The following is a 27,015-nucleotide window of genomic DNA, read 5'->3' on the forward strand; positions in this document are numbered from 1 at the left end:
GCTAGACACAGTCTCTCCCATCCAACCCAGAAGAACGTGTCTTCCACGTGGCCGGGACTGCAGTACAGACAGTGCCTGACGTGTCCGCCGATTCGTTCACCACCAATACGGTATAGTTGGAGTAGCAACATGGCCGCTACCAGCACCTGGGACAAGCGCTTCCCTTGTCTCACCGGTGGTACCACCCAATGGTTGGATGGGTGTAGCAAGACGGCTACCCGCTACCGATCTGTCCTGTGCCTCAGAGACGCTAACCCCGCCCCTCATATGCCAGTATTTGGCGGTGATTGGCTGGCGGGGAGGGACCAGGAAGTGTTGTCACGCGCCGCTCTCCTAAATTGCGTGGTTGCTAGGTGAGAGAGGCCGCCAAGCCCGGGAGCGGCTGGTGGAGCAGACACGGGGAGGGGATCCATTGCCGCCATAGAACCACGCTGTCCGGTCAAACGGGTAAGTACCAGGGACGGGGAGAACCATATGGGACCGGCCAGTGCTCCAAACAACCGTACACATCAGATGGGATCAGATCCAGTGTTTGGGGTTTTGTGCCACCTGTCTCTTGCTGAGGAGGATGGGTGGGGTAGTTACACAGCTGTGTTCCCCCGGCATAGCGCTGTGTTGTAGGGTAAGTGGTGCCTCCTGATCCCTTCATAGCCCCTCTCTTGTACACTTCTGCTGTGCATGGATTCGTGGTGCCGACATCTATGAGTCTCTTGCATAACGGAGCGGTGAGTTGTAGTTACGTAGCTGGGGGCCTCGGTCTAACTCTAAGTAATAGAGGGTAAGTGGGGTCCTATGTGTCGCTATGGTCTTCTATAGGTAATAGCCTCCTGACCCCATCTGCTTCTCTTACTTAAAGAAAGGGGAGTTGTAGTTAGCTGGGGTGCCCTGGTTTAGCCTTGTCTTAGGGTAGTGTGGTCCTATCTATTATAGATTATAGTCTTCTGATCCCTTCAAAACCCTCTACCCCTGCCGGCAATACATGCATTGTCTCTCGCCTGAGTAAGATGGGAGTTGTAACAAATCTGCGATATATTGGTTTCTGCTGTGTCAAGTCGTAAATGGGGTCTTCCATACCACTATACACGGTATCCTAGCCTTACCATGATACTGTATTAAACACAACTGCTGGCAATAGATCCACAGTTTGGACTCTGACATTTTCCTAGATGGGGTAGACATGGGAGTTGAAGTGACACAGCTTGCTGCCCTGTGTGGGTTATTCTATATCACCGGTTACCACTATCTCTAGGTTGATAGTGTGTAGGTCAACCACTATTGGTCGACAGGGTCTCTAGATTGACAGGTCGACATGAGTTTCACTGTTTTATTTATTTATTTTTTTGAACTTATTCATACTTTACGATCCACGTGGACTATGATTGGGAATAGTAACTTGTGCCGACCGCAGCGAGACACCTTGCCCAAAGCATGACGAGCGAACGCGGTGCACTAATTGGGGTTCCCGGTCATTGTACGGTGAAAACGACACCATAAAAGATCAAAAAACCCATGTCGACCTAGAGACCCTGTCGACCAATAGTGGTCGACCTAGACACTGTCGACCTAAGTGTGGTTGACTTTCAATGCGACACCCATACAGTTTACTTGCTCCCTATTGTAACTCTCTGTGGTACATTGTTGCTGATAATAGATCAAGTCTTTGGACTCTCAGACATTGGTAAATGTAGTTTTACGGTGTTGATCTTTTTGGTGACATGGAATTATTGTATTAGTTTTCTCTGATGTCCTAAGTGGATGCTGGGACTCCGTAAGGACCATGGGGAATAGCGGCTCCGCAGGAGACTGGGCACAACTAAAGAAAGCTTTAGGACTACCTGGTGTGCACTGGCTCCTCCCACTATGACCCTCCTCCAGACCTCAGTTAGAATCTTGTGCCCGGCTGAGCTGGATGCACACTAGGGGCTCTCCTGAGCTCCTAGAAAGAAAGTATATTTTAGGTTTTTTATTTTACAGTGAGATCTGCTGGCAACAGACTCACTGCAGCGAGGGACTAAGGCAGAGGTTCCCAAACTGTATGCCGTGGCTCCCTGGGGTGCCTCGGGACACTTGCAGGGGTGCCCTGGGTTGGTGGTCCAGGACCAATTCAAATTATTCATGGTCAAAACCAGTGCTGGTGGCTGCCAGTCATAAAATATGTGGCCAAACAGAAGCAAATCTTGTCCCTCACCACACAACTGACCCTAAAGATGACATATAAACGCAATCTACTTAATGTAATATTTCTTTCTAAATTTCTCAATAAGAAATTTTTGGCCTAGGGGTGCCGTGAAAAAAATTCTGATATTCTAGGGCGCCGTGATTCAAAAAAGTTTGGAAACCACTGGACTAAGGGGAGAAGAAGCGAACCTACCTAAATGGTGGTAGCTTGGGCTTCTTAGGCTACTGGACACTATTAGCTCCAGAGGGATCGACCACAGGACCCGACCTCGATGTTCGGTCCCGGAGCCGCGCCGCCGGCCCCCTTACAGAGCCAGAAGCAAGAAGTGTTCCGGAAAATCGGCGGCAGAAGACTTCTGTCTTCAACAAGGTAGCGCACAGCACTGCAGCTGTGCGCCATTGCTCCTCATGCACACCTCACACTCCGGTCACTGATGGGTGCAGGGCGCTGGGGGGGGGGCGCCCTGAGGGCAATATAATACACCTTGGCTGGCAAATCATCACAATATATAGTCCCAGGGCTATATATGTGATAAATTACCCCTGCCAGAATCCATGAAAAAAGCGGGAGAAAAGTCAGCCGAAAAAGGGGCGGGGCTATCTCCCTCAGCACACTGGCGGCATTTTTTCTTCACTGCAGCTGGAAGACAGCTCCCCAGGCTCTCCCCTGTAGTTTTCAGGCTCAAAGGGTTAAAAAGAGAGGGGGGCACTAAATTTAGGCGCAATATGTGTATACAAGCAGCTATTGGGGGGAAAAAAATCACTCAGTTATAGTGTTAATCCCTGTATTATATAGCGCTCTGGTGTGTGCTGGCATACTCTCTCTCTGTCTCCCCAAAGGACTTTGTGGGGTCCTGTCCTCAGTCCGAGCATTCCCTGTGTGTGTGCGGTGTGTCGGTACGGCTGTGTCGACATGTTGGATGAGGAAGGTTACGTGGAGGCGGAGCAGAGGCCGATAAATGGGATGTCGCCCCCTGTGGGGCCGACAACAGAGTGGATGGATAGGTGGAAGGTATTAACCGACAATGTCAACTCCTTACATAAAAGGCTGGATGACGTAACAGCTGTGGGACAGCCGGCTTCTCAGCCCGCGCCTGCCCAGGCGTCTCAAAGGCCATCAGGGGCTCAAAAAACGCCCGTTAACTCAGATGGCAGACACAGATGTCGGCACGGAGTCTGACTCCAGTGTCGACGAGGTTGAGACATATACACAATCCACTAGGAACATCCGTTGCATGATCTCGGCAATAAAAAATGTGTTACACATTCTGACATGAACCCAAGTACCACATAAAAGGGGTTTTATGTTTGGGGAGAAAAAGCAGCCAGTGTTTTGTTCCCCCATCAGATGAGTGAATGAAGTGTGTAAAGAGCGTGGGTTCCCCCGATAAGAAAATGGTAATTTCTAAAAAGTTACTGCTGGCGTACCCTTTCCCGCCAGAGGATAGGTCACGTTGGGAGATATCCCCTAGGGTGGATAAGGCGCTCACACGTTTGTCAAAAAAGGTCGCACTGCCGTCTTGGGATACGGCCACTTTGAAGGAGCCTGCTGATAAAAAGCAGGAGACTATCCTGAAGTCTGTATATACACACTCGGGTACTATACTGAGACCTGCATTTGCCTCAGCATAAATAGTGCTGCTGCAGCGTGGTCTGATACCCTGTCAGATAATATTAATACCCTAGACAGAGATATTTTGCTAACATAGAGCATATTAAAGACGTCATCTTATATATGAAGGATGCAGAGAGGGATATTTGCCGGCTGGCATCCAGAATTAATGCAATGTCCATTCTGCCAGGAGGGTATTAGAGACCCGGCAGTGGACAGGTGATGCTGCCTTTAAAAGGCACATGGAGATTCTGCCTTATAAGGGTGAGCAATTGTTTGGGGATGGTCTCTGGGACCTCGTATCCACAGCAACAGCTGGGAAGAAAAAAATTTACCTCAGGTTTCCTCACAGCCTAAGAAAGCACCGTATTTTCAGGTACAGTCCTTTCGGCTTCAGAAAAGCAAGCGGGTCAAAGGCGCTTCCTTTCTGCACAGAGACAAGGGAAGAAGGAAAAAGCTGCACCAGACAGCCAGATCCCAGGATCAAAAATCTTCCCCCGCTTCCTCTGAGTCCACCGCATGACGCTGGGGCTCCACAGGTGGAGACAGGTGCAGTGGGGGCGCATCGCGGGAACTTCAGGGACCAGTGGGCTTGCCCACAGGTGGATTCCTAGGTTCTGTAAGTAGTATCACAGGGATACAGGCTTGAGTTCGAGGCGACTCCCCCTCACCGTAACCTCACATCAGCCTTGCCTGCTGCCCTCGGAGAAAGGGAGGTAGTACTGGCGGCAATTCACAAGCTGTACTTCCAGCAGGTGAAATCAAGGTACCCCTCCTATAACAAGGCCGGGGTTACTATTCCAAAATGTTGTGGTACCGAAACCAGACTGTTCGGTGAGACCCATTCTAAAATTGAAATCCTTGAACACTTATATACGAAGGTTCAAGTTCAAAATGGAATCGCTCAGGGCGATTATTGCAAGCCTGGAGAATTTCATGGTATCACTGGACATCAAGGATGCTTACCTACATGTCCCTATTTACCCTCTTCACCAGGAGTACCTCAAAATTGTGGTACAGGATTGTCATTACCAATTCCAGACGTTGCCGTTGGTCTGTCCCCGACACCGAGGGTATTTACCAAGGTAATGGCCGAAATAATTATCCCGTACTTGGACGATCTCCTTATAAAGGCGAGGTCCAGGGAGCAGTTGTTCGTCGGAGTAGCACTATCTCGGGAAGTGCTACAACAGCATGGCTGGATTCTGAATATTCCAATGTCGCAGCTGGTTCCTACGACGCGTCTACTGTTCCTGGGTATGATTCTGGACACAGAACAGGATAAAAAGGGTTTCTCCCGAAGGAGAAGTCCAAAGAGTTGTCGTCTCTAGACAGAGACCTCCTAATACAAATACAGGTGTCGGTGCATCAATGCACGCGAGCCCTGGGAAAGATGGTAGCTTCTTACGAAGAAATTCCATTCGTCAGGTCCCATGCAAGGATCTTCCAGTGGGTTCTGTTGGACAAGTGGTCTGGGTCGCATCTTCAGATGCATCGGCGGATAACCCTGTCTCCAAGGGCCAGGGTGTCGCTGTTGTGGTGGCTGCAGAGTGCTCATCTTCTAGGGGGCTGCAGATTCAGCATACAGGACTGGGTCCTGGTGACCACGGATGCCAGCCTTCGAGGCTGGGGGGCAGTCACACAGGGAAGAAACTTCCAAGGACTATGGAAAAGTCAGGTGACTTCCCTACACATAAATATTCTGGAACTAAGGGCCAATTACAAGGCCCTAAGTCAGGCTGGACCCCTGCTTCAACACCGGCCGGTGCTGATCCAGTCAGACAACATCACGGCGGTCGCTCATGTAAACCGACAGGGCGGCACAAGAAGCAGGATGGCGATGGCAGAAGCCACAAGGATTCTCCGATGGGCGGAAAATCATGTGTTAGCACTGTCAGCAGTGTTCATTCCCGGAGTGGACAACTGGGAAGCAGACTTTCTCAGCAGACATGACCTCCACCCGGGAGAGTGGGGACTTCATCCAGAAGTCTCCCAAATAATTGTACACCGCTGGGAAAGGCCACAGGTGGACATGATGGCGTCCCGCCTCAACAAAAAGCTACAAAGATATTGCGCCAGGTCAAGGGACCCTCAGGCGATAGCTGTGGACGCTCTGGTAACACCGTGGGTGTACCAGTCGGTGTATGTGTTCCCTTCTCTGCCTCTCATACCCAGGGTAATGAGAATAATAAGAAGGAGAGGAGTAAGAACTATACTCATTGTTCCGGATTGGCCAAGAAGAGCTTGGTACCCAGAACTCCAAGAAATGATCTCAGAGGACCCATGGCCTCTGCCGCTCAGACAGGACCTGCTGCAGCAGGGGGCCTGTCTGTTCCAAGACGTACCGCGGCTGCGTTTGACGGCTTGGCGGTTGAACGCCGGATCCTGAAGGAAAAGGGCATTCCGGAGGAAGTTATCCCTACGCTAATTAAAGCTAGGAAAGAAGTGAACGCAAACCATTATCGCCGCATATGGCGGAAATATGTTGCGTGCTGTGAGGCCAGGAAGGCCCCAAAGGAGGAATTTCACCTAGGTCGATTTCTGCACTTCCTACAGTCAGGGGTGACTATGGGCCTAAAATTGGGTTCCATTAAGGTCCAGATTTCGGCTCTATCGATTTTCTTCCAAAATAGAACTGGCTTCACTGCCTGAAGTTCAGACTTTTGTTAAGGGAGTGCTGCATAGTCAGCCCCCGTTTGTGCCTCCAGTGGCACCGTGGGATCTCAACGTGGTGTTGGATTTCCTGAAGTCGCATTGGGTTGAGCCACTTAAATCCGTGGAGCTACAATACCTCACGTGGAAAGTGGTCATGCTGTTGGCCTTGGCGTCGGCCAGGCGTGTATCAGAATTGGCGGCTTTGTCATGCAAAAGCCCTTATCTGATTTTTTTTTTTTTTTATATGGATAAGGCGGAATTGAGGACTCGTTCCCAATTCCTTCCTAAGGTGGTATCAGTTTTTCATGTGAACCAACCTATTGTGGTGCCTGCGGCTACTTGGGACTTGGAGGATTCCAAGTTACTGGACGTAGTCAGGGCCCTGGAAAGTATATGTTTCCAGGACGGCTGGAGTCAGGAAAACTGACTCGCTATTTATCCTGTATGCACCCAACAAGCTGGGTGCTCCTGCTTCTAAGCAGACTATTGCTCGATGGATCTGTAGCACGATTCAACTTGCACATTCTGCGGCTGGACTGCCGCACCCTAAATCTGTAAAAGCCCATTCCACGAGGAAAGTTGGCTCTTCTTGGGCGGCTGCCCGAGGGGTCTCTGCTTTACAAATTTGCCGAGCTGTTACTTGGTCGGGTTCAAACATTTTTGCAAGAGTCTACAAGTTTGATACCCTGGCTGAGGAGGACCTAGAGTTTGCTCATTCGGTGCTGCAGAGTCATCCGCACTCTCCCGCCCGTTTGGGAGCTTTGGTATAATCCCCATGGTCCTTACGGAGTCCCAGCATCCACTTAGGACGTCAGAGAAAATAAGATTTTACTCACCGGTAAATCTATTTCTCGTAGTCCGTAGTGGATGCTGGGCGCCCATCCCAAGTGCGGATTGTCTGCAATACTTGTATATAGTTATTGCCTAACTAAAGGGTTATTGTTGAGCCATCTGTTGAGAGGCTCAGTTATATTTCATACTGTTAACTGGGTATAGTATCACGAGTTATACGGTGTGATTGGTGTGGCTGGTATGAGTCTTACCCGGGATTCAAAATCCTTCCTTATTGTGTCAGCTCTTCCGGGCACAGTATCCTAACTGAGGTCTGGAGGAGGGTCATAGTGGGAGGAGCCAGTGCACACCAGGTAGTCCTAAAGCTTTCTTTAGTTGTGCCCAGTCTCCTGCGGAGCCGCTATTCCCCATGGTCCTTACGGAGTCCCAGCATTCACTACGGACTACGAGAAATAGATTTACCGGTGAGTAAAATCTTATTATCTCTCAATGGCAGCTTAAGGATGTTGGGAGCTTAAGTAACACATCATGGGGGCCCCAGGGTTGGACTGGCCCGCAGGAGGGGATCCTGTCCGAAGATCGTCACTGTCTAGGTCTACAGGGTTTGAAGGTCGACAAGTCAAAATGTCGACATGAGTTTTTCACATTCTATTTATTTTATTTTTAACTTTTTCATACTTAACGATCCACGTGGACTACGATTAGAACTGTAATCTGAGCGAAGCGAGGCACCTTGCCCGAAGCATGGCGAGCGAAGCAAACCATGCAAGGGCACACGGTGCACTAATTCGGCTTCCCGGTCACTGTACGCAGAAAACGACACCAAAAACAAACAAACCTCATGTCGACCTTCCAACCCTGTCGACCTATAGTGGTCAACCTAGACACTGTCGATTTGATTATCCACATCCCACTGGAGCACAGGGGAAACCCCTGTTGGTCCCAACTGCAAAGGTTTCCCACCTCCTTATCTATGGATCAGGTTCCAGACTGTGCACTGGATTTATACATCTGTCGCATTATACTGTACAGTACTGTAGTGTATTCTCTACAGTGCATTGCTGTTAATAACCTTGTACATTATCATGACGCACTAGCAGTATTTACTATATACATCGATCAAGGGGCCCAGACAATGCACTCTATAATGGTTAGCGAAGCCTCTGTAGCAGCTGGTAACACCCCCTCTGGAAACTAGCCACACCCTTAAACATGAGCCCTTACAACTGCATTTCCCCCGTCGGCCTTTCATGCCCTAGTATGACACTGGGGCCCCCTAGTCTGTATCTGTTTGGTTGATTCCCTGACAGGGAACATGTATAGAAGAGACTCTTGGGTGGTGAGGAGTGTGGGTTACATAATCTGTAGAAGCTGCCACCTAAAGTGTGTGTATATATATATATATATATATATATATATATATATATATATATATATATATATATATATATATATATATATATATATATATATATATATATATATATATATATATATATATATATATATATATATAATATTTGCTGCTAAAAAGTTGTAGTAATGCTTGTACATATTCCCAGTGTTGCTCTTGGGTTTTTTGGATTGTCATATGGGACTATTGGATCATTTAATCATTTAATGTTCTGTAGCTTTACACTTCTTTAAGGCAATAATACTCTTCTTCATTAATGGACATCATGAAAAATGTAATTGAGTGATCAGTGCTTATGTCTGTATATAATATATATTTACACACACTAGCTGAATACCAGTGCTTAGCTACGGAATTTAAAGAATAATGCCACTCTCTGTCAGGCTGCACCTCTGGGTTTCCCCTGGATTGATGCTGTCAAAATGCTGGTGCTGAGGAGAATAATCTGCCTTCTTCTCTGCCCCGTCCCACCTCTGATGCTGCCCTGCTCAGTGCTGTAAATGCTGGGACGACAGGCCAAGCTCCGCCCACTGTATGTTAAATATGTTAGGTTTTGCAGGCTGACTCTGTCACAGGGCCCTAGGTCTCCTTGCTTAGTTTTGAAACTAAAAGGTGCCTCTGCCCCTAGCAGTGGGTGCCTCTGCCCCTAGCAGTGGGTGCCTCTGCGTAAATTGCTCCAGGCATTCCAGAGTTATGCTGAAAACTATGGATTTCTCATACGTCCTAGAGGATGCTGGGGATGCTTCAAGAACCATGGGGTATAGACGGGATCCGCAGGAGACATGGGCACTTTAAGACTTTAAATGGGTGTGAACTGGCTCCTCCCTTTATGCCCCTCCTCCAGACTCCAGTTAGATTCTGTGCCCAGGGAGACTGGTCACACACAGGGGAGCTCTACTGAGTTAGTCTGAAAAAAGACTTATGTTAGGTCTTTTATGTTCAGGGAGTTCTGCTGGCAACAGGCTTCCTGCATCGTGGGACTGAGGGGAGAGAAGCAGACCTACTTCTGTGAGTTCAAAGGCTCTGCTTCTTAGGCTACTGGACACCATTATCTCCAGAGGGTCGGATCACCTGGTGCACCTAGCTGCTAGTTCCCGGAGCGCCCCCCCCCCCCCTTGCAGAGCCAGAAGAAAGAAGCCGGGTGAGTAAAAGAAGACTTCAGTGACTGCAGAAGACTTCAATGTTGAGGTACCGCGCAGCGGTCGCGTGGCGCGCCATGCTCCCACACACACAGCGGCACTAGCAGGGGGGGCGCCCTGGGCAGCATGAATACTGAAGTTTTGACTGGCAAATAAGTATATTAAAAGTGCCTAGGCACTAAATATAGACCCCCGCCAGTATAATTATGTAGATTTGAGCGGGACAGAAGCGCGCCGGTGAGGGGGCGTGGCTTAGCCCTCACAGCTCTGACCAGCGCCATTTTCTCTTCACAGAAGCTGCAGAGACGCTGGCCCTGACATCCACACTGCTGTACAAGTAACAGGGTGCAAAACGGGGGGGCACAGTAGATTTGGTGCTATTATCTTTATTCTAAAAGCGCTAGCAGGTTTGAGGCATTGTATGTAAAGTCTCAGTACCGGGTTGGGCGCTGGGTTGTGAGCTGGCAAACTCCGTCTGTGTCTTTCTAACAGGCTTTGCTGTGGGTCTGTCCCCTATATCCCAGTGTGGTTGTAGGTGTCGGTACGTGTGTCGACATGTCTGAGGCTGAGTGCTCTTCCCAGGAGGAAGCCGGAGTGGGGACAGAAAAGGAGGTGGGAGTGACCCTGTCGGCACTGCCGACTACTGAGTGGGTAAATATGTTGACAGTTTTGAATGCAAATGTGGCTCAGTTGACTAAGAGATTAGATAAATCAGAGTCTAAGAACCAGACATGGAGGAAATCCATGGAAGTTGCATTGTCACAAGTTCAGACCCCTTCGGGGTCACAGAAACGTGCATTTACCCAGATAGCAGATACAGATACTGACACGGACTCTGATTCCAGTGTCGACTATAGTGATGCCAGATTAAATCCTAAACTGGCTAAGAGCATTCAGTACATGATTGTGGCGATAAAAGACTTATTGCATATCACGGAGGACCCTGCTGTTCCTGATACAAGGGTCTGTATGTTTAAAGGAAAGAAACCTGAGGTAACTTTTCCTCCCTCTCATGAACTGAATGCTTTTTTCTCTATCGTCCTAGTGGATGCTGGGGTTCCTGAAAGGACCATGGGGGATAGCGGCTCCGCAGGAGACAGGGCACAAAAAGTAAAGCTTTAGGATCAGGTGGTGTGCACTGGCTCCTCCCCCTATGACCCTCCTCCAAGCCTCAGTTAGATTTTTGTGCCCGGCCGAGAAGGGTGCAATCTAGGTGGCTCTCCTAAAGAGCTGCTTAGAAAAGTTTAGCTTAGGTTTTTTATTTTACAGTGAGTCCTGCTGGCAACAGGATCACTGCAACGAGGGACTTAGGGGAGAAGAAGTGAACTCACCTGCGTGCAGGATGGATTGGCTTCTTTGGCTACTGGACATTAGCTCCAGAGGGACGATCACAGGTACAGCCTGGATGGTCACCGGAGCCTCGCCGCCGGCCCCCTTGCAGATGCTGAAACGAGAAGAGGTCCAGAATCGGCGGCAGAAGACTCCTCAGTCTTCTTAAGGTAGCGCACAGCACTGCAGCTGTGCGCCATTTCCTCTCAGCACACTTCACACGGCAGTCACTGAGGGTGCAGGGCGCTGGGAGGGGGGCGCCCTGGGAGGCAAATGAAAACCTTTTTTGGCTAAAAATACCTCACATATAGCCTCCGGGGGCTATATGGAGATATTTAACCCCTGCCAGAATCCATTAAAGAGCGGGAGACGAGCCCGCCGAAAAAGGGGCGGGGCCTATCTCCTCAGCACACAGCGCCATTTTCCCTCACAGAAAGGCTGGAGGGAAGGCTCCCAGGCTCTCCCCTGCACTGCACTACAGAAACAGGGTTAAAACAGAGAGAGGGGCACTAATTTGGCGTTAGAAATATATAAAAGATGCTATAAGGGAAAACACTTATATAAGGTTGTCCCTATATAATTATAGCGTTTTTGGTGTGTGCTGGCAAACTCTCCCTCTGTCTCTCCAAAGGGCTAGTGGGTCCTGTCCTCTATCAGAGCATTCCCTGTGTGTGTGCTGTGTCGGTACGTGTGTGTCGACATGTATGAGGACGATGTTGGTGAGGAGGCGGAGCAATTGCCTGTAATGGTGATGTCACTCTCTAGGGAGTCGACACTGGAATGGATGGCTTATTTAGGGAATTACGTGATAATGTCAACACGCTGCAAGGTCGGTTGACGACATGAGACGGCCGACAAACAATTAGTACCGGTCCAGAGGTCTCAAACACCGTCAGGGGTTTTAAAACGCCCGTTTACTTTAGTCGGTCGACACAGACACGGACACTGAATCCAGTGTCGACGGTGAATAAACAAACGTATTCCTTATTAGGGCCACACGTTAAGGGCAATGAAGGAGGTGTTACATATTTCTGAAACTACAAGTACCACAAAAGAGGGTATTATGTGGGATGTGAAAAAACTACCGTAGTTTTTCCTGAATCGGATAAATTAAATGAAGTGTGTGATGATGCGTGGGTTCCCCCCGATAGAAAATTATGGGCGGTATACCCTTTCCCGCCAGAAGTTAGGGCGCGTTGGGAAACACCCCTTAGGGTGGATAAGGCGCTCACACGCTTATCAAAACAAGTGGCGGTACCGTCTATAGATGGGGCCGTCCTCAAGGAGCCAGCTGACAGGAGGCTGGAAAATATCATAAAAAGTATATACACACATACTGGTGTTATACTGCGACCAGCGATCGCCTCAGCCTGGATGTGCAGAGCTGGGGTGGCTTGGTCGGATTCCCTGACTAAAAATATTGATACCCTTGACAGGGACAGTATTTTATTGACTATAGAGCATTTAAAGGATGCATTTTCTATATATGCGAGATGCACAGAGGGATATTTGCACTCTGGCATCAAGAGTAAGTGCGATGTCCATATCTGCCAGAAGATGTTTATGGACACGACAGTGGTCAGGTGATGCAGATTCCAAACGGCACAAAGGTGTATTGCCGTATAAAGGAAGAGGAGTTATTTGGGGTCGGTCCATCGGACCTGGTGGCCACGGCAACTGCTGGAAAATCCACCGTTTTTACCCTAAGTCACATCTCTGCAGAAAAAGACACCGTCTTTTCAGCCTCAGTCCTTTCGTCCCTATAAGAGTCATATCTGCCCAGGGATAGAGGAAAGGGAAGAAGACTGCAGCAGGCAGCCCATTCCCAGGAACAGAAGCGTTCCACCGCTTCTGCCAAGCTCTCAGCATGACGCTGGGACCGTACAGGACCCCTGGATCCTACATGTAGTATCCCAGGGGTACAGATTGGAATGTCGAGACGTTTCCCCTTCGCAGGCTCCTGAAGTCTGGTTTACCAAGGTCTCCCTCCGACAAGGAGGCAGTATGGGAAACAATTCACAAGCTGTATTCCCAGCAGGTGATAATCAAATTACCCCTCCTACAACAAGAAAAGGGGTATTATTCCACATTATATTGTGGTACTGAAGCCAGAAGGCTATGTGAGACCTATTCTAAATCTAAAAAAATTTGAACACTTACAAAGGTTCAAATCAAGATGGAGTCACTCAGAGCAGTGATAACGAACCAGGAAGAAGGGGACTATATAGTGTCCCGAGACATCAGGGATGCTTACCTCCATGTCCAAAATTTGCCCTTCTCACTAAGGGTACCTCAGGTTCGTGGTACAGAACTGTCACTATCAGTTTCAGACGCTGCCGTTTGGATTGTCCACGGCACCCCGGGTCTTTACCAAGGTAATGGCCGAAATGATGATTCTTCTTCGAAGAAAAGGCGTCTTAATTATCCCTTACTTGGACGATCTCCTGATAAGGGCAAAGTCCAGGGAACAGTTGGAGGTCGGAGTAGCACTATCTCGGATACTGCTACAACAGCACGGGTGGATTCTAAATACTCCAAAATCGCAGCTGATTCCGACGACAAGTCTGCTGTGCCTAGGGATGATTCTGGACACAGTCCAGAAAAAGGTGGTTCTCCCGGAAGAGAAAGCCAGGGAGTTATCCGAGCTAGTCAGGAACCTCCTAAAATCAGTGCATCATTGCACAAGGGTCCTGGTAAAGATGGTGACTTCCTACGAAGCAATTCCATTCGGCAGATTTCACGCAAGAATTTTTCAGTGGGATCTGCTGGACAAATGGTCCGGATCGCATCTTCAGATGCATCAGCGGATAACCCTATATCCAAGGACAAGGGTGTCTCTCCTGTGGTGGTTACAGAGTGCTCATCTTCTAGAGGGCCGCAGATTCGGCATTCAGGATTGGATGCTGGTGACCACGGAGGCCAGCCCGAGAGGCTGGGGAGCAGTCACACAAGGAAAAAATTTCCAGGGAGTGTGATCAAGTCTGGAGACTTTTCTCCACATAAATATACTGGAGCTAAGGGTAAATTTATAATACTCTAAGCTTAGCAAGACCTCTGCTTCAAGGTCAGCCGGTATTGATCCAGTGGGAAAAACATCACGGCAGTCGCCCACGTAAATAGACAGGGCGACACAAGAAGCAGGAGGGCAATGGCAAAAACTGCAAGGACTTTTCGCTGGGCGGAAAATCATGTGATAGCACTGTCAGCAGTGTTTCATTCCGGGAATGGAAACTGGGAAGCAGACTTCCTCAGCAGGCACGACCTCCACCCGGCAGAGTGGAAACTTCATCGGGAAGTTTTCCACATGATTGTAAACCGTTGGGAAATACCAAAGGTGGACATGATGGCGTCCCGTCTGAACAAAAAACGGGACAGGTATTGCGCCAGGTTAAGAGACCCTCAGGCAATAGCTGTGGACGTTCTGGTAACACCATGGATGTACCAGTCAGTGTATGTGTTCCATCCTCTGCTTCTCATACCTAAGGTACTGAGACTTATAAGACGTAGAGGAGTAAGAACTATACTCATGGCTCCGGATTGGCCAAGAAGGACGTGGTACCCGGAACTTCAAGAGATGCTCACAGAGGACTTATGGCCTCTGCCGCTAAGAAGGGACTTGTTTCAGCAAGTACCATGTCTGTTCCAAGACTTACCGCAGCTGCGTTTGACGGCATGGCGGTGGAACGCCGGATCCTAAGGGAAAAAGGCATTCCGGAAGAGGTCATTCCTACCCTGGTCAAAGCCAGAAAGGAGGTGACCGCACAACATTATCACCACATGTGGCAAAAATATGTTGCGTGGTGTGAGGCCAGAAAGGCCCCACGAAGAAATTTCAACTCGGTCGATTCCTGCATTTCCTGCAAACAGGAGTGTCTATGGGCCTCAAATTGGGGTCCATTAAGGTTCAAATTTCGGCCCTGTCGATTTTCTTCCAGAAAGAAGTGGCTTCAGTTCCTGAAGTCCAGAAGTTTGTCAAGGGAGTATTGCATCTACAACCCCCTTTTGTGCCTCCAGTGGCACTGTGGGATCTCAACGTAGTTCTGGGATTCCTCAAATCACATTGGTTTAAAACCAGTCAAATCTGTGGATTTGAAGCATCTCACATGAAAAGTGACCATGCTCTTGGCCCTGGCCTGGACCAGGCGAGTGTCAAATTGGTGGTTTTTTTTTCTCAAAAAAGCCCATATCTGGTTGTCCATTTGGACAGGGCAGAGCTGCGGACTCGTCCCCAGTTCTCTCCCTAAGGTGGTGTCAGTGTTTCACCTGAACCAGCTTATTTTGGTGCCTTGCGCCTACTAGGGACTTGGAGGACTCCAGGTTGCTAGATGTTGTCGGGGCCCTGTAAATATAGGTTCCAGGACGGCTGGAGTCAGGAAAACTGACTTGCTGTTATCCTGTATGCACCCAACAAACTGGGTGCTCTTGCTTCTAAGCAGACTATTGCTAGTTGGATGTGTAATACAATTCAGCTTGCACATTCTGTGGCAGGCCTGCCACAGCCAAAATATGTAAATGCCCATTCCACAAGGAAGGTGGGCTTATCTTGGGCGGCTGCCCGAGGGGTCTCGGCTTTACAACTTTGCCGAGCGGCTATTTAGTCAGGGGCAAACACGTTGGTAAAATCCTACAAATTTGATACCCTGGCTAAGGAGGACCTGGAGTTCTCTCATTCGGTGCTGCAGAGTCATCCGCACTCTCCCGCCCGTTTGGGAGCTTTGGTATTATCCCCATGGTCCTTTCAGGAACCCCAGCATCCACTAGGACGATAGAGAAAATAAGAATTTACTTACCGATAATTCTATTTCTCGGAGTCCGTAGTGGATGCTGGGCGCCCATCCCAAGTGCGGATTATCTGCAATACTTGTACATAGTTACAAAAATCGGGTTATTATTGTCGTGAGCCATCTTTTCAGAGGCTCCGCTGTTATCATACTGTTAACTGGGTTCAGATCACAGGTTGTACAGTGTGATTGGTGTGGCTGGTATGAGTCTTACCCGGGATTCAATATCCTTCCTTATTGTGTACGCTCGTCCGGGCACAGTATCCTAACTGAGGCTTGGAGGAGGGTCATAGGGGGAGGAGCCAGTGCACACCACCTGATCCTAAAGCTTTACATTTTGTGCCCTGTCTCCTGCGGAGCCGCTATTCCCCATGGTCCTTTCAGGAACCCCAGCATCCACTACGGACTCCGAGAAATAGAATTATCGGTAAGTAAATTCTTATTTTTGAAAAGGCTTGGGAAAATCCTGACAAGAAGGTACAGATTCCCAAAAGAATTCCAGTGGCATATCCGTTCCCCTCGGGAGGACAGGGAAAAGTGGGAGTCAACCCCCACAGTGGACAAAGCTCTATCGCGTCTGTCCAAGAAGGTGGCGCTTCAGTCTCTGGACACGGCAGCCCTAAAGGATCCTGCGGATCGTAAGCGGGAAAATATACTAAAATCCATTTGTCACTACAGGTTCGCTACTCAGGCCTGCCGTTACTTCGGCATGGGTGAGTAGCGCTATTGAAAAATGGGCAGATAACTTGTCATCTGAGATAGATACCCTGGACAGGGATAACGTGCTTTTGACTCTGGGCCATATCAGGGACACTGCAGCATATTTAAAAGAAGCTGTAAGGGATATTGGCCTTTTGGGATCAAGGGTCAATGCCATGGCAGTCTCAGCTAGAAGGGCATTGTGGATTCATCAATGGAATGCTGATGCTGACTCGAAGAAGGCGATGGAATCTCTACCGTTTAACGGTAGTGTCTTGTTTGGTGACTGCCTCGCTGACATGGTATCTACGGCTACCGCGGGTAAGTCGTTATTTTTACCTTATGTTCCTGCACAACAAAAGAAAAAGCCCCACTATCAGATGCAGTCCTTTCAGCCCAATAAATAGGAAAAAAGGACGAGGATCGTCCTTCCTTGCTGCGACAGGAAGAGGAAAGGGAAAAAGGTCACAGGCTGTGGCAAGTTCCCAAGAACAGAAGTCCTCTTCGGCTTCTACCAAATCCACCGCATGACGCTGGGGCTCCACTGCGGGAGTCCGCACCAGTGGGGGCACGTCTCAAACTCCAGTCAGGTCAGGTCTGGGCTCGCTCGGCCCTGGATCCCTGGATATTAGAAATAGTGACCCGAAGGGTACAAATTAGAGTTTCAAGACGTGCCCCCTCACCTATTTTTCAAATCGGCCTTGCCAGCTTCTCTTCCAGAAAGGGAGGTGGTATGCGCTGCGATACTAAAACTGTGTCAAAATCGAGTCATTGTCACGGTACCCCCGTCACAACAGGGGGAGGGTTTTTATTCGAGTCTGTTCGTGGTACCAAAGCCGGATGGCTCAGTCAGACCGATTCTGAACCTAAAATCCCTCAATTTCTTTCTAAAAAAAATTAAAATTCAAGATGGAATCTCTCCGAGCAGTGATCTCCAGCCTGGAGGAAGGGTATTTTATGGTGTCGGTCGACATAAAGGATGCCTACTTACACGTTCCTATTTATCCTCCACATCAGGCTTACCTGAGGTTTGCTGTTCAGGATTGTCATTACCCATTTCAGACGTTGCCGTTTGGTCTGTCCACGGCTCCGAGGATTTTCACCAAGGTTATGGCGGAAATGATTGTTCTCCTGCGCAAGCAGGGAATCGCAATTATCTCTTACTTGGACGATATCCTCATAAAGGCGAGATCCAAGGAGCAATTGCTGAAAAACGTTGCGCTCTCTCTGACGATTCTGCAACAACATGGTTGGCTCCTAAACTTGCCAAAATCACAATTGGTTCTGACAACACGGCTGTCGTTCCTGGATATGATTCTGGATACAGAAATACAGAAAGTCTTTCTTCCAGTGGAAAAGGCTCTGGAAATACAGAACATGGTAAAACAGATTCTGAAACCGGCAAGAGTGTCTATTCTTCAATGCACTCAGTTGTTGGGGAAGATGGCGGCGGCCTACGAGGCCATTCAGTATGGCAGGTTCCATGCCAGGGTGTTTCAGTGGGACCTGTTGTCCAAGTGGTCCGGGTCTCACCTGGACATGCACCGGAAAATAATCCTATCTTCCAGGACCAGGATCTCCCTCCTGTGGTGGCTGCACAGTTTTCACCTTCTGGAGGGACGCAGGTTCGGGATTCAGGATTGGATTCTGGGACCACAGATGCAAGTCTCCGAGGCTGGGGAGCAGTCACACAGGGGAGAAATTTTCAGGGAAAATGGTCTAGCCAGGAAGCTTGTCTGCACATAAACATTCTGGAATTAAGGGCCATTTACAACGGCATTCTGCAAGCGGAACATTTTCTTTGCGGTCTGCCTGTCTTGATTCAGTCAGACAACATAACAGCAGTGGCGTACATAAACCGCCAGGGCGGAACAAAGAGCAGAGCGGCAATGGCCGAGGCCACGAAGGTTCTTCGCTGGGCGGAAAGACATGCAAGCGCTCTGTCAGCGCTCTTCATTCCAGGAGTCGACAACTGGGAAGCAGACTTCCTCAGCAGACACGATCTCCATCCAGGAGAGTGGGGTCTTCATCAAGAGGTCTTTGCAGAAGTGACGAGTCGTTGGGGAATTCCTCAAATAGACATGATGGCGTCCCACCTCAACAAGAAACTTCAGAGATATTGTTCCAGGTCAAGGGATCCTCAAGCGGTAGTGGTGGACGCCCTAGTGACACTGTGGGTGTTTCCATCTGTATATGTGTTCCCTCCACTTCCTCTCATTCCAAAAGTGATAAAGATAAGAACAATGGTTCAGGCGATTACTCATTGTTCCAGATTGGCCAAGGAGGGCCTGGTATCCAGATCTTCAAGAATTACTCATAGAAGATCCCTGGCCTCTTCCTCTACGGGAGGACCTGTTACAGCAAGGACTGTGCGTGTATCAAGACTTACCGCGGCTGCGTTTGACGGCATGGCGGTAGAACGCCAAATCCTAGCTCGAAAGGGTATTCCCAGTAAAGACATTGCCACACTTCTTTAGGCTAGAAAAGAAGTAACTGCAAAACATTATCACCGTATTTTGAGAAAATGTGTGTCTTGGTGTGAATCCAAGAAGGCTCCTACGGAAGAGTTTCAGCTGGGGCGTTTGCTCCATTTTTTGCAAGCAGGTGTGGATGCGGGCCTAAAGTTGGGCTCTATTAAAGTACAGGTTTCGGCTTTGTCAATCTCCTTTCAGAAAGAATTGGCCTCCCTTCCAGAAGTTCAAACCTTCGTGAAAGACGTGTTGCACATCCAACCTCCATTTGTGCTCCCTGTGGCACCGTGGGATCTTAATGTGGTTTTGCAGTTCCTGCAGTCTCATTGGTTTGAACCTTTTACGTAAGATTGAGCTAAAATTCCTTACTTGGGAAGTAGTCATGTTGTTGGCCTTGGCATCCGCAAGGCGGGTATCTGAGTTGGCGGTTTTGTCTCACAAAAGCCTCTATTTAATCTTCTATGCTGATAGAGCGGAGTTGAGAACTCGTCCGCAATTTCTGCCAAAAGTGGTTTCATCATTTCACATAAACCAGCCTATTGTGGTGCCAGTGGCTACTGATGCCTTGGCGGATTCGAAGTCTCTCGATGTGGTCAGAACTTTGAAGATTTATGTCGCCAGACCGGCGCAGATTAGGAAAACAGAGGCTCTGTTTGTTCTGTGAGCTCCCAACAAGATTGGGGCTCCTGCATCCAAGCAGACTATTGCACGCTGGATCTGTAATACGGTTGAGCAGGCTCATTCTACAGCAGGATTGCTGTTACCGAAATCTGTAAAAGCCCATTCTACCAGAAAGGTGGGCTCATCCTGGGCGGCTGCCCGAGGGGTCTCTGCATTACAGCTTTGCTGAGCTGCTACTTGGTCGGGTTCAAACACCTTTGCGAAGTATAACAAGTTTGATACCCTGGCTGAGGAGGACCTCCTTGTTTGCCCGTTCTAGAGCTTTGGTATAAACCCCATGGTTCTTGAAGCATCCTTTAGGATGTATGAGAAAATAGGATTTTAATACCAACCGGCAAATCCTTTTCTCTTAGTCCGTAGAGGATGCTGGGCGCCCGTCCCTGTGCGGACACTATCTGCAGTACTTGTTTAATAGTTATTGCTTGTTACACAAAGGTTGTGTTTCGGTTATGGTCAGCCTATTGCTGATTTTGTTCATGCCGTTGACTGGACTCTTTGCTAATGCCATGTTGTGCGGCGTGTTTGTGGTGTGAGCTGTTGTGTATCTCACCCTTAGTTTAACAATAAATCCTTTTCCTCGAAATGTCCGTCTCTCTGGGCACAGTTCCTGGAGTCTGGAGGAGGGGCATAGAGGGAGGAGCCAGTTCACACCCATTTAAAGTCTTATAGTGTGCCCATGTTTCCTGCGGATCCTGTCTATACCCCATGGTTCTTGAAGCATCCTCTACGGACTAAGAGAAAAGGATTTACCGGTAGGTATTAAAATCCTATTTTTTTTTTTTATTTTTTTTACATGTCACCCCCTTCCCACCCCTAGGGGTGTCTTACCCCCACAGAACTTTTTCCCAGATTGAAAAACGTATGTGTACCAAGTTTGGTGTAAATTGCTCCAGGCATTCCAGAGTTATGCTGGGATGGATAGATAGAGAAAAATTTAGATATGTAATTTTATTTTTAATTTCTGCTGTGGGGTACACTGGTCTCCACAAGTCTGGACAATGGGGTGTAGAGTAGGATCTTGATCTGAGGCACCAACAGACTCAAAGCTTTGACTGTTCCCAGAATGCACAGCGCCGCCTCCTATATCTCCCCCGCCTCCCAGCACAGGAGCTCAGTTTGTCAGTTGGTGCTGCAGTAAACAGGCACTTAACAGAGGGGCTGCTCCAAGCAGCCCTGAGAAAGTAAGAATTTACTCACCGGTAATTCTATTTCTCGTAGTCCGTAGTGGATGCTGGGGACTCCGTCAGGACCATGGGGAATAGCGGCTCCGCAGGAGACAGGGCACAAAATTTAAAAGTTTGACCACTAGGTGGTGTGTACTGGCTCCTCCCCCTATGACCCTCCTCCAAGCCTCAGTTAGGATACTGTGCCCGGACGAGCGTACACAATAAGGAAGGATTTTGAATCCCGGGTAAGACTCATACCAGCCGCACCAATCACACCGTACAACTTGTGATCTGAACCCAGTTAACAGTATGATAACGTAGGAGCCTCTGAAAAGATGGCTCACAACAATAAACAACCCGATTTGTTTTGTAACAATAACTATGTACAAGTATTGCAGACAATCCGCACTTGGGATGGGCGCCCAGCATCCACTACGGACTACGAGAAATAGAATTACCGGTGAGTAAATTCTTATTTTCTCTGACGTCCTAGTGGATGCTGGGGACTCCGTCAGGACCATGGGGATTATACCAAAGCTCCCAAACGGGCGGGAGAGTGCGGATGACTCTGCAGCACCGAATGAGCAAACTCCAGGTCCTCCTTAGCCAGGGTATCAAATTTGTAGAATTTTACAAACGTGTTCTCCCCTGACCCCGTAGCTGCTCGGCAGAGTTGTAATGCCGAGACCCCTTGGGCAGCCGCCCAAGATGAGCCCACCTTCCTTGTGGAGTGGGCATTAACAGATTTAGGCTGTGGCAGGCCTGCCACAGAATGTGCCAGTTGAATTGTGCTACAAATCCAACGAGCAATCGTCTGCTTAGAAGCAGGAGCACCCAGCTTGTTGGGTGCATACAGTATAAACAGCGAGTCAGATTTTCTGACTCCAGCCGTCCTTGAAATATATATTTTCAATGCTCTGACAACGTCCAGCAACTTGGAATCCTCCAAATCGCTAGTAGCCGCAGGCACCACAATAGGCTGGTTCAGGTGAAACGCTGATACCACCTTAGGCAGAAAATGAGGAAGCGTCCTCAATTCTGCCCTGTCCGAATGGAAAATCAGATATGGGCTTTTATACGATAAAGCCGCCAATTCTGACACTCTCCTGGCTGAAGCCAGGGCCTTTCACAAAAGTCTGGACTTCAGGAACTGAAGCCAATTCTTTCTGGAAGAAAATCGACAGGGCCGAAATTTGAACCTTAATGGACCCTAATTTGAGGCCCATAGATAATCCTGTTTGCAGGAAATGTAGGAATCGACCCAGTTGAAATTCCTCTGTCGGGGCCTTCCTGGCCTCACACCATGCAACATATTTTCTCCAAATGCGGTGATAATGTTGTGCAGTCACCTCCTTCCTGGCTTTGACCAGGGTAGGGATGACCTCTTCCGGAATGCCTTTTTCCCTTAGGATCCGGCGTTCAACCGCCATGCCGTCAAACGCAGCCGCGGTAAGTCTTGGAATAGACACGGTCCCTGCTGAAGCAGATCCCCTCTTAGAGGTAGAGGCCACGGATCTTCCGTGAGCATCTCCTGAAGTTCCGGGTACCAAGTCCTTCTTGGCCAGTCCGGAGCCACTAGTATCGTTCTTACTCCCCTTTGCCGTATAATTCTCAGTACCTTGGGTATGAGAGGCAGAGGAGGGAACACATACACTGACTGGTACACCCATGGTGTTACCAGAGCGTCTACAGCTATTGCCTGAGGGTCTCTTGACCTGGCGCAATACCTGTCCAGTTTTTTGTTGAGGCGGGACGCCATCATGTCCACCATTGGTCTTTCCCAATGGACTACAATCATGTGGAAGACTTCTGGATGAAGTCCCCACTCTCCCGGGTGAAGATCGTGTCTGCTGAGGAAGTCTGCTTCCCAGTTGTCCACTCCCGGGATGAACACTGCTGACAGTGCTATCACATGATTTTCCGCCCAGCGAAGAATCCTTGCAGCTTCTGCCATTGCCCTCCTGCTTCTTGTGCCGCCCTGTCTGTTTAAGTGGGCGACTGCCGTGATGTTGTCCGACTGGATCAACACCGGCTGACCCTGAAGCAGAGGTTTTGCCAGGCTTAGAGCATTGTAGATTGCTCTTAGTTCCAGTATATTTATGTGAAGAGACGTTTCCAGGCTTGACCACACGCCCTGGAAGTTTCTTCCTTGTGTGACCGCTCCCCAGCCTCTCAGGCTGGCATCCGTGGTCACTAGGACCCAGTTCTGTATGCCGAATCTGCGGCCCTCTAACAGATGAGCACTCTGCAACCACCATAGCAGAGAGACCCTTGTCCTTGTCGACAATTTTATCCGCTGATGCATCTGCAGATGCGATCCGGACCATTTGTCTAGCAGATCCCACTGAAAAATTCGTGCATGGAATCTGCCGAATGGAATCGCTTCGTAAGAAGCCACCATTTTTCCCAGGACTCTTGTGCATTGATGTACAGACACTGTCCCTGGTTTTAGGAGGTTCCTGACGAGTTCGGATAACTCCCTGGCTTTCTCCTCCGGAAGAAATACCTTTTTCTGAACAGTGTCCAGAATCATCCCTAGGAACAGCAGACGTGTCGTCGGGATCAGTTGGGATTTTGGAAAATTCAGAATCCACCCGTGCTGTTGGAGCACTACTTGAGTTAGTGCTACTCCGACCTCCAGCTGTTCTCTGGATCTTGCCCTTATCAGGAGATCGTCCAAGTAAGGGATAATTAATACGCCTTCTCTTCGAAGAAGGATCATCATTTCGGCCATTACCTTGGTAAAGACCCTGGGTGCCGTGGACAATCCAAACGGCAGCGTCTGAAACTGATAATGACAGTTTTGTACCACGAACCTGAGGTACCCTTGGTGTGAAGGGCAAATTGGGACATGAAGGTAAGCATCCTTGATGTCCAAGGACACCATAAAATCCCCTTCTTCCAGATTCGCTATCACTGCTCTGAGTGACTCCATCTTGAACTTGAATTTTTGTATGTACAGGTTCAGAGATTTCAGATTTAGAATAGGTCTTACCGAGCCGTCCGGCTTCGGTACCACAAATAGCGTGGAGTAATACCCCTTTCCCTGTTGTAGAAGGGGTACCTTGATTATCACCTGCTGAGAATACAGCTTGTGAATGGCTTCCAATACCGTCGCCCTGTCTGAGGGAGACGTTGGCAAAGCAGATTTTAGGAACCGGCGAGGGGGAGACTTCTCGAATTCCAACCTGTAACCCTGAGATACTACCTGCAGGATCCAGGGGTCCACCTGCGAGTGAGCCCACTGTGCGCTGAAATTCTTGAGGCGACCCCCCACCGCCCCTGAGTCCGCTTGTAAGGTCCCAGCGTCATGCTGAGGCCTTTGCAGAAGCCGGGGAGGACTTCTGCTCCTGGGAAGGGGCTGCTTGCTGCAGTCTCTTACCCTTTCCTTTGCCTCGGGGCAAATATGAATGTCCTTTTGCTCGCTTGTTCTTATAGGAACGAAAGGACTGCGGCTGAAAAGACTGCGTCTTTTTCTGCTGGGAGGGGACTTGAGGTAAAAAGGTGGACTTCCCGGCTGTTGCCGTGGCTACCAAATCCGATAGACCGACCCCAAATAATTCCTCCCCTTTATACGGCAATACTTCCATATGCCGTTTGGAATCCGCATCGCCTGACCACTGTCGTGTCCATAGACTTCTTCTGGCAGATATGGACATCGCACTTACTCTTGATGCCAGAGTGCAGATATCCCTCTGTGCATCTCGCATATAAAGGAATGCATCCTTTAATTGCTCTATAGTCAATAAAATACTGTCCCTATCCAGGGTATCAATATTTTCAGTCAGGGAATCCGACCAAGCCACCCCAGCACTGCACATCCAGGCTGAGGCGATTGCTGGTCGCAGTATAACACCAGTATGTGTGTATATACTTTTTAGAGTATTTTCCAGCCTCCTATCAGCTGGATCCTTGAGGGCGGCCGTATCAGGAGACGGTAACGCCACTTGTTTGGATAAACGTGTGAGCGCCTTGTCCACCCTAGGGGGTGTTTCCCAGCGCGCCCTAACCTCTGGCGGGAAAGGGTATAACGCCAATAACTTCTTTGAAATTAGCAGTTTTTTATCAGGGGTAACCCACGCTTCATCACACACGTCATTCAATTCCTCTGATTCAGGAAAAACTACAGGTAGTTTTTTCAGACCCCACATAATACCCCTTTTTGTGGTACTTGCAGTATCAGAGATATGCAAAGCCTCCTTCATTGCCGTGATCATATAACGTGTGGCCCTACTGGAAAATACGTTCGTTTCTTCACCGTCGACACTAGATTCGGTGTCCGTGTCTGGGTCTGTGTCGACCGACTGAGGCAAAGGGCGTTTTACAGCCCCTGACGGTGTTTGAGACGCCTGTACAGGTACTAACTGGTTTGCCGGTCGTCTCATGTCGTCAACCGACTTTTGCAGCGTGCTGACATTATCACGTAATTCCATAAACAAAGCCATCCATTCCGGTGTCGACTCCCTAGGGGGTGACATCACCATTACCGGCAATTGCTCCGCCTCCACACCAACATCGTCCTCATACATGTCGACACACACGTACCGACACACAGCAGACACACAGGGAATGCTCTGATAGAAGACAGGACCCCACTAGCCCTTTGGGGAGACAGAGGGAGAGTTTGCCAGCACACACCAAAGCGCTATAATTATATAGGAACAACCTTATATAAGTGTTGTTTCCTTATAGCTGCTTAAATATATATAATATCGCCAAAAAATGCCCCCCCTCTCTGTTTTTTTACCCTGTTTCTGTAGTGCAGTGCAGGGGAGAGCCTGGGAGCCTTCCTAGCAGCGGAGCTGTGTAGGAAAATGGCGCTGTGTGCTGAGGAGATAGGCCCCGCCCCCTATTCCGGCGGGCTCTTCTCCCGGTTTTTCTGAGACCTGGCAGGGGTGAAATACATCCATATAGCCTCATGGACTATATGTGATGTATTCTTTTTAGCCAGAAAGGTATTAACATTGCTGCCCAGGGCGCCCCCCCCAGCGCCCTGCACCCTCAGTGACCGCCGGTGTGAAGTGTGCCTGAGCGCAATGGCGCACAGCTGCAGTGCTGTGCGCTACCTCATGAAGACTGAAAAGCCTTCAGCCGCCGGTTTCTGGACCTCTTCTTACTTCGGCATCTGCAAGGGGGTCGGCGGCGCGGCTCCGGTGACCCATCCAGGCTGTACCTGTGATCGTCCCTCTGGAGCTAGTGTCCAGTAGCCTAAGAAGCAAATCCATCCTGCACGCAGGTGAGTTCACTTCTTCTCCCCTAGGTCCCTCGTTGCAGTGAGCCTGTTGCCAGCAGGACTCACTGAAAATAATAAAACTATCAAAACTTTTACTCTAAGCAGCTCTTTATGAGAGCCACCTAGATTGCACCCTGCTCGGACGGGCACAAAAACCTAACTGAGGCTTGGAGGAGGGTCATAGGGGGAGGAGCCAGTACACACCACCTAGTGGTCAAACTTTTAAATTTTGTGCCCTGTCTCCTGCGGAGCCGCTATTCCCCATGGTCCTGACGGAGTCCCCAGCATCCACTAGGACGTCAGAGAAAAGCTTTTTATGAGGTAAAAAGTGAAGACTTCAAGGGCAGCAGCGGTGGTAAATGTTTTGTGACATTCACTGCTGCAGCTCCAGGTCTCCCCAGTGGCGCTGTACACTCCCGAGCTCTGGTTGCCGGGTACCTACAGCGGGGACTCCGGTTTCCTTCATGTTAGACGCGCACGGCTGGGGCTCTCCAGGATCGCGTGGCCGTGCTTCGGGAGGTGGTAAGTGGGTCCCGCTCACGGGACCCGGTCTTTATCGTGATCCGGCGCGGTCAGTAGGCCGCGCGCGCTGGCGGTGGGCACTGTGGCAGTACAGGCGATCCCACTAGATCACCAGGGCATGGGCGCAGGTCGGGTTTTCTCTCTAAACCACTTCTTATATCGCCCACAGTACCCAGTAGTTTTGCCAGCAAGGGGGATAAGGCTTAGACCTGAAGCCCCTCCCCCAGCCCCAGGGCGCCATTTCTTGCAAATGTTCCCGCCCTGGAGCTGCATATCTGTCTTTTCCTCACTCCCAGTCAGTGTCTTTGGCGCCATTATCCCTCAGCTCACTGTTCCTGGGACT

At 49.3% G+C, this 27,015-nt stretch overlaps 1 protein-coding gene across 2 annotated transcripts in view; it reads left to right on the top strand.

The window, feature by feature from the left end:
* Nucleotides 1-307: 307 nt before the first annotated feature.
* Nucleotides 308-27,015, top strand: part of TTLL4 (tubulin tyrosine ligase like 4) — a 286,952-nt gene continuing 260,244 nt past the window's right edge. Inside the window, exon 1 of one of the 2 annotated variants that reach the window (XM_063933874.1) lies at nt 308-447. The gene's annotated coding sequence lies outside the window, so the exon portion shown is untranslated. The remainder of the gene's footprint in view (nt 448-27,015) is intronic. The other variant, XM_063933872.1, reaches the window with a different exon arrangement.

This window comes from Pseudophryne corroboree, chromosome 7 (assembly GCF_028390025.1).
Source record: "Pseudophryne corroboree isolate aPseCor3 chromosome 7, aPseCor3.hap2, whole genome shotgun sequence".
Taxonomy (NCBI): domain Eukaryota; kingdom Metazoa; phylum Chordata; class Amphibia; order Anura; family Myobatrachidae; genus Pseudophryne; species Pseudophryne corroboree.